General features: G+C 36.3%; 1 long non-coding RNA gene across 1 annotated transcript; it reads left to right on the top strand.

The window, feature by feature from the left end:
- The first annotated feature begins 431 nt into the window (after nucleotides 1-431).
- On the top strand, nucleotides 432-2,178 carry LOC126623090 (uncharacterized). The gene is made up of 2 exons (XR_007623606.1): nucleotides 432-1,147; nucleotides 1,837-2,178. It is a non-coding gene; the product is annotated as an uncharacterized LOC126623090 (long non-coding RNA).
- Nucleotides 2,179-8,763: the final 6,585 nt, after the last annotated feature.

Here is an 8,763-nt window from a genome sequence, read left to right as displayed (position 1 = left end):
CATCTAATGCATCAAAAGCATTGCTCACAAAATTAAAATGACTGAAAATTAGAAGCCATGTTATTTTTGGTCAATAAGATTTCCAAGGAGTAAAGCCTTAATTATTATGGTTGTTGAAGGTTAACAGAGTAGACCTTGATTAAGGTCGTTGAAAGTTAACATCAGCCTAGGGTTGTTGAAACTTAACATCAGCCTAAGACGTTCAACTAATAGTCTTGGCCACGTGATTCACAATACGCCATTGAAAACATTTAAGATAAGATCAAATAACTTGTCATTATTTAAGAAAATTAAAACATTGTTGTAGAAATGGATGTCCACTCAAATAATGGGCAAGTTGCCCTTCCACTATTTAGCATGTGATTTACTTGTATAAAAACAAGCCTTATGAAACATAACAAAGATATAGATAGATGTGAAGGGTTCACAGGAAAGAAAGAGAGGAAGGAAGGAAGAGGAAGAGAGAGAAGGAAGAGGAAGAGAGAAAATAGAAGAAGATAAGAGGAGATAATAGAGAGAGTTATCTTTGTACTCCTATTATTTCAAATTATAATGAAAGCACCACTGCTGCCCCGAGGACGTACTCCAGTCACACTGACTGTAGAGGAACCTCGTAAATTTTGTGTCTTGTTTCATTTATTCCACTGCACCCACAGTCGATTTTACAACACGTTATCAGCACGAGAAGCTCTCATGTCAGTGGAAAGCACAACGCCACAAATCCTGTTCACCTCCTTCAGCTGGAATCTCACAGATAAGAAACAATTTTCATTTCATCTTCAAATCTCAGTACAATTGATTTTCTTGAAGCAACTATATATATTGTTGTATGACTGTATATCATCCTTTGCAGAAGCAAAAGAGTACATACTCAAAATTCGTAAAGAATTTGACAGCCATGTAAACAGCCTCTGAACTCCAACTTGCGGACCTCGGATTAAAATACTTTCTTCTTGAAAGTTGTTCGTCCACTCAGTATCTACAACATATCAAAATTTCAGAAAACTTTAACGGTGCGATCGTTGCAGATGTCTGAAATACTAAACCAGTTTCCAATTTCCGCAGAAAACTGGACAGCCACCTTATGAGTACCATAACTCTATTTCTGTAGCTCAAATCGAAATTGTTTCTTCACGAAAGTTGTTTGGTATCCTCTTATCCATATCATACTAAATTTTGAACTAAATCTAACGGTTTGATCTTCTCATAAGTTGCAGACACTCTTGACTCCAAAACTTATGGGAACCGTTTCGACTTTTTCGAAACTCACCGGAGGAGGAACACCAATTGGAACTTATTGTTACTTTTACTTCCTGAGTAACTAAAAGGACTTGTTGTTGTGAAATGAAAACATTAATAAAATAAGGACAATTTGGATGGGTGCCCCGACAGAAGTGAAGGGAAGAAATAATAAAAAATAATAATAAAGTTGATAGTGGGAAGTTGATGAGACCATCACCATTATGAAAAGAAATAATAAAATTATATATTTATTTATGTGCATGGTGTTGGTTTAAAGCCCATGTCACAAGTTCTATTTATTTAAAGCAATTTATTTATAGTGGGTAGAATTATTACCCTTTGCTTTAAAGCTTTGATATTTATGTGAATGGTGCTGAATCAAAGCCCTTGTCACAAGCTTTATTTACTTTAAAGCAATTTATTTACCATGGACGGTTTTACCGCCTATTGCTTTAAGTTTTGATGGTGCTGAATTAAAGCCCTTGTCACAAATTTTATTTACTTAAATGCAATTTATTCATTATGGCTGGAATTACCGTCTATTGCTTTAATTTATTTATTGTACTTATCTTTTGTTACTATGAGTATATACAGGACCTGAAGTTCCTTGATCAGATCAGAACCTGCAGTTTCTTGATCCTCATCATATAAAATGATTGGACCCGAAGTTCCATCATACAAAAGGATCTAGCATGAAGTCCATTGATCCTGAAGATCAGGACATGAAGTTCCTAGATGAGTACCATAAGTTTGAAGTGCCGCAGTGCTTTAACTTAATTGTAATAAAAGCCATAAGAGTCTCAGTTTACAGACTATTAAATAAGGACCAGAAGTTCCTTATGTCCATACTCAAAATGGTTTAGCAGAAGCCTTTATTAAGCGAATGAAATTGATTTCCCGCGCTCTGCTCATGAAAACGAAATTGCCAATTTTCTACATGGGGACATGTAAACTTTACATGATGCATTATTAATTCGGTTGAGACATGTTACCGACCATCAATACTTCTCAGTACAACTCGGGTTTGGAACCAACCAAACATTATACATTTACGAGTTTTTGGTTGTGTTGTCTATGTGCCTGTAAGACTGCCACAACGTACTGAAATGAGGCATCATTGCAGTTTAGGCATTGATGTTGAACACCATCTATCATTCAATATTTGGAATTCTTGATTGGGGATATGTTTACCGCATGGTTTGCGGACTGTCATTTTGATAAGACAATTTTCCTGCCATTAGGGGGAGAAACTAATATCGTTCCAGAAGAACGATGAGAAAATATCATTCCAAAAGAATAATGAGAAAAGACCGTTCCAGAAGAACGAAGAGAATTTGTCTTATTTTGATTCACGAAGCAATCAATAAGAAAATGAAATATGAATAATTGAATGATGCAACGAAAGTGATGAAATCATATATACTTACTGCAAATGTGCCTACAAGAATTGATGTCTCTGTTGGATAAAATAATGAGACAGTAAATGATTTATCTGTTGCACGCCTGAAGCGTGGCAGATTTTTAGACTCAAAAGGTTCAGTTATTCGAAAGAAGAATAATATGGCACTACTGAACTATTGCATTCCCGAAGCATAACTGTTGCATGCCAGAAGCATGACAGTCGCCGCGTGGATACACGTCCCAGATAGGACAATCCACAGACATGGGAATATTGATGTCTCATGCATGAAGCATGATTGACGTATAGGTTCTAAATGACTCAACTCTTGGAAGTGGAGATTAAAATCCAAGCTCTATAACGCTCAAGAAGAGGTTATGATCCGCATTCTCTAAACTATGACTATCCTGGAAGAGATAGTGTAATGCCCTTGAAGAGGCAATGGATATCCAAAGAAATGAAAAGCTTTTATGCATGCGCATACACATGAGAATATGGGATCACGGATTGATGATAACCAATGGTAATTTTGGTTTTTACAAGTAGCTACTAAATTCATCAATGAGCTGTGTTAATATTGAGTCACGTTCTTTTGTTCGTCGACAAAAGGAAAATTATTGGCCAAAATGGAGAAAGGCAATTCCATTACAATTTTGTAAGAACGTGGGCAAATGAACCTATATATATTTGAATACAATACAAATAGCCAAAAGATGTTGAACCAAGGAGATTATATATGGGCATTTGTAATACAGTGTAATACACTTACATGATATGACACAAGGTTGTAAACGAGTTCATATAAATGGAGAATTATATATGAAGGGTTGTGAGTCACCCACATCATATCTCCATAAGTAAATCCCTCAAATATACATGGGAGCAAATTGCTCTGTATAAATTCCAAAGGAAAATGTGTCATGAAGTGTAGAAAATCCTTGAATGATTCAAATTGCTTGAAGTAAGGCCCCGAAGGGTAAAGCATAAATTATGTACTCAATATCAATGGATGATATAAATTGCCTTAGTGAGTACTATCATTATGATATTGTTGCAACATACTAAAATCTCTTGCAAGAGTCAATGACATTAAATTATAACTCTTGAAGAGTTGATGATATTAAATTGGGACTCCTGAATAGTCTAGAAAAATTATAAAGTGTTGAAGGAATTATTGTCTCGAGCTGCAGATCGAACAATCTACCAACACAAATCTTATCCATGATATTTATGATATTAAAAGAACCATATGGATTGAAGATTATGAGTTGAATACTCATATGATGAAGACACTAAGAATAATCATTTATCTTCGTGAGGGTAAAGATAAATTAATATTTGGTCCAGAAGTACCTAATCTTAGTAAAGTATATGCTTTATTGTATTTGGCACAATACATTGAATGAAATAAAGCTTATTTATTAATATCTCCAAGAAATTACAGATATATACATACAAATGAGCTAAAACAAACAAACAGGATGGAGCCTTCACAAAGGTTGCTCATGTGAAGCCTCAGTACTCGGAAGTACCCCAGAAGGGGGAGGCACTGGAGATTGATCATGTGGCACCCCAGTACTTAGCAAAACACCAGAAGGGGAAGGCATCAGTTGCTTTCGGAATCTAGCAACGAACCTCTGGTGATCACTTTGAATCCGACTTTCGGATTCCTGCAGTTGGACGAGCTTTCTTTTCATGCTTGTAGAGTAACTATTTGCAAGCACGTGTAACACCCTATTCTCGTGCTTGAGCCATCTGATCTCTTGTTTAAGACTTGCCACTTCCGCCATCAATGATTCAACTTGGCGAGTTTGAGCAAGTAGGCGTTGGCCCATATTGGACACAGAGCCAGCACACTGAACACTGAGAGCCAAGGAGTCTTGAACGGCCGACTCTTCAGACCGTTCTGAAAGGATCTTGTTATCCCTTGGAGTGAGAAGATTCCTAGCTACCACAGTAGCGGTTATGTTATTCTTCATCATAGAGTCCCCAACCGTAAGAGGACCATTAGAAGATAAGAAGGACGGGCGCCATATATTATCCTGACGCTGCTCATCTGTATCACTCCTAAGACTCAAATCTAAGCAAATGTTAGATGGGCAAGTCATTTTTCAGAAATGATGAAGGAAAAACAGAGGTCAAATAAAATTTCAGAAGTGCAGGAAGGTGGAAATTTCTCAGGCAGCAACTTTCTGAGCGTACTCTTGAACATAATTGATGTCTCTATAAAAGAAGAGGCAGCAGAGCCACTCGTTCAAAGATCGAAGAGGCACCGCTCTCCGAATTTCAAAAGCCAGATTTTCCTGAATAAAGTTCGTTGGTATTTTTCAGACGTAATCCCAGCTTTTCAGATGTCGCGTGCAATTTTGTCAAAGATCTCTGACAAAGTTGAAAACGCGTAAATCTTACTGTTCTATTTACACCACAGTTGCTGACAAGAGTAAAAGCACAGCACCACCACTTGCTATTGAGAAATCTCTATATATGTCGACCTCTGTTCTCCATAACAAGGCAGACCTGCAACACTGCAAGAATACCTAACTCTTCCTCATCTCCGAGAATGCATCTTCAACATAGCATCTCGAAATACTCAGTTTTCTTCCTCTCCAAGAATACTTCTTCAAACATGTCACACCAGAGCAAGATTATCACATATCTTCAGGGACCAGAGCAAGATTATCTCATATCATGCAATCTCCCTGTCCTTTCCTTTGTCCATGTTCTTGCCTGCAAAGACAAGGATAAGGAAATCAATATGTCGGAACCTCCACTCAAACTCCCGGTAAGGAACCGATTGCCTGGAACCTTTCCTGATTGCTTACCTAGTATTGCTCTCGAGTAGTCATCTTCAACGGTTGGAGTTGGGTCTCCAGTCACCAAGAAGTGATGAACCATCCAAATGCAAAGGTTTGCATTCCACTTCTGCACCAGGGGACAAATCCTACAAGAGAAGATGCCACATATGCATAGGGGGGAAAGCAGTGAAAATACTACTTAAGCAAGGGGAGCAAGTAAGGAAAGTGAAAATGATACATTGGAGCATGTGGAGACAAGCGCAACCAACACGTGCTGATTCATCCCCGACAAAGTCGAAGAAGCTCTTCACGGTACAATTTCATTCAAGATCAAGCCCCGAAGTCCTTGAAGAAATCACAAGTCCGATTCAAGATCAAGTGTCCACCACTTTTGAATCAAATTCCGCTCCAGATAAAAGGAGTAAATTCCGATCTTCGATGCTAGTCTAGCAGAAAGTCCTACAACCCAGTTCAAGAAAAAGGCTGTGGAAAGTTAACAATAAGTAAAGCAACTCTTTCAGCAACTCTTCTTACTAAGAGACTAAAGCAGAACGATCAACGATCAACCTAAATGATTTGAAATCAGGGGGAGATACTCATCAGTGGGAGCATTCAAAACAGATCAAGATTTTAACGAGTCAATCGAAGACTTGTGGCCATCCAAGGGGGAGTGTTGTAGAAATGGATGTCCACTCAAATAATGGGCAAGTTGCCCTTCCACTATTTAGCATGTGATTTACTTGTATAAAAACAAGCCTTATGAAACATAACAAAGATATAGATAGATGTGAAGGGTTCACAGGAAAGAAAGAGAGGAAGGAAGGAAGAGGAAGAGAGAGAAGGAAGAGGAAGAGAGAAAATAGAAGAAGATAAGAGGAGATAATAGAGAGAGTTATCTTTGTACTCCTATTATTTCAAATTATAATGAAAGCACCACTGCTGCCCCGAGGACGTACTCCAGTCACACTGACTGTAGAGGAACCTCGTAAATTTTGTGTCTTGTTTCATTTATTCCACTGCACCCACAGTCGATTTTACAACAAACATAAAATTTATATAAAATGACTTGACCTAAACGTCCATTATATGGAGTCCATTCTATCTCATTATTTTTTAACAAATAATATTATCTACACTAAGAAAAAGAGGGTTGGTTTAACCTCATAATGAACTAGCAGTCTAGCAATAATGTGGTTTAAGCTCGTCTTTAGTGAGAATCGAACTTAAGACCTCTCATTTACAAGTGACAAGAAATATTACCAGACTGTAGTACTAAATAACTTCTAACTCATCATTTTGGTCATTCAATTTAAATTAATCAATGTCCTTCCTAAAGCTCAAGGGAAAATTTTATAGGACATCAATAAGGCCAAGAATGTTTTATAGCACCGAATGTTGGGCAGTAAAGCATCAACACGTATATAAAATGAGAGTAGTGGAGATGAGAATGCTTCATTGTATGTGTGGGCACACGAGAAAGATGAGAGAAAATCGGTTACTTTGGTTTGGGCATGGGAAACAAAGACCTACAGACGCTCCGGTTAGAAGATGTAATTACGAGATAGATGTTCAGGGTCAAAGGGGTAGAGGAAGATCTAGAAAGACTTTGGAAGAGACTCTAAAAAAAAAACTTGGAGTACTTGGATATAACGAAAGACGTGGCACATAACCGAGCGCAATGACGTTCTAGAATTCATACAGCCGACCCCACTTAGTGGTAAAAGGCTTTGTTGTTATTGTAATATCCCATAAGCTATGGCTTGAGACTGCGGGGGCCCGCCCTGCGAGGCTAGGGTGAACTTAACGATTAGCCCCCATGCGAATTACGTTAGGGGGTCTTTTGCTTTGCTAGATCTAGAGAGATACTACATATCCATCCCAAATTCCATCGCTGTAGCCATTTGGTTCACCGGTACTACCAAAAGTCTCATCCTTACTTTACTGTTATTTATCATTTTATTATTTTGGACCACAAAGACCCCGGTCACAGTATATCAATGTGGTCCTTGCCTCTTGATCTTGTTAAATTTTCTTATATTTAGAAATTAAATAAACCTAAAAAAGAAAACACAAGTGTCTCGATGCAAATGAAAAAATCTAAAACAAATACTGAAACAACAACATATATCAGATTCATCTCACCGATATAAGAAGCAATTCAGTGCAGCATTATATTTGGGAAAATCAAAGCTAATAACCTAAACGTGCTAATAATAAAACTAGGCAAAGGAAGCAGCCAACAGAGTCTGCAGTAGACCTGGCATTCATATCGTGTTTTTCATGTTCGTGTCGTTTTCATGTCATACCTGATATCTTAATAGGTTGTGTCGTGTAACACCCGTTAAAATAAACCGGTAATATGACCTGACCCGTTACCTATTAAGGAAAATATATTTTAAACCAATAAATAATCAAATGAAAAACATAATACTAAATAAGTATATACATATCATATTGTCACATCCAAAACATAAAAACGCAATTTTCTTTTAAGTATATTTTCATTTACATAAAGTCTTTAATAGTTATTTAATTAATGTAGAAGTGTAAAAAAATATATAAATACTCGTAATGACAAGCTTTACAACTTTTATGAAGAGCTTAACTTCGAAATTCGCCACTATAATTATATAAATCATAGATCAAAATTTAACCATTGATTGTTGTTTACATTTACTCTTCATTGTTCTCATCAAATTTTGTTTTTTCAAATTTTGTTTTTTGAAAACTTGATCTATTAGATGATGCAGGAAGATTAACGGTTTGGATCGTTGATATTATATTCATAATTTTACGGTTAGTGAAAATATTGCTTGATGTTTATAAAGTTTCTACAAACTATATGAGATCGACTCATATTTCAGTTAACCGTAAATATCAAAACGTGATATCAAAGATCTGAACTGTTCATCTTCTTACATCCGCCAGATGATCATGTTTTCAAAAAAGAAAATTTTAAAAATGAAATTCAGTAAGAAGAATAAAGCGTAAATGGTAATCGACGGTTAAATATAAATTTAAGGTTTATGAATTATAGTGTTGAATTTCGAAGCTAACCCCTTCATGAAAATTGTAAAGTTTGTCACTATGAGTGATTGTATTTTTTTTTTTTACATTTTTTACACTTCTACAATAATTATTATTAATTTTATTAATTTTGTCCTCAAATAAAAAACATTATTCATGAAGGTTTGGAGGATTTTAAAAATCTAAACGATAATGTAAGTGTAACCATTATCTACTCGTGGAGGAATAATGATGAATCACGAGTGTTTATATATTCTCTCACATTTTTCATACTTGTATGTATGTCTTCTTAGTTCTTGC

This window comes from Malus sylvestris, chromosome 5 (assembly GCF_916048215.2).
Source record: "Malus sylvestris chromosome 5, drMalSylv7.2, whole genome shotgun sequence".
In the NCBI taxonomy this organism is placed as follows: domain Eukaryota; kingdom Viridiplantae; phylum Streptophyta; class Magnoliopsida; order Rosales; family Rosaceae; genus Malus; species Malus sylvestris.
The sequence above is the reverse complement of the archived record's forward strand: the minus strand, read 5'-3'. Positions and strand labels throughout refer to the sequence as shown.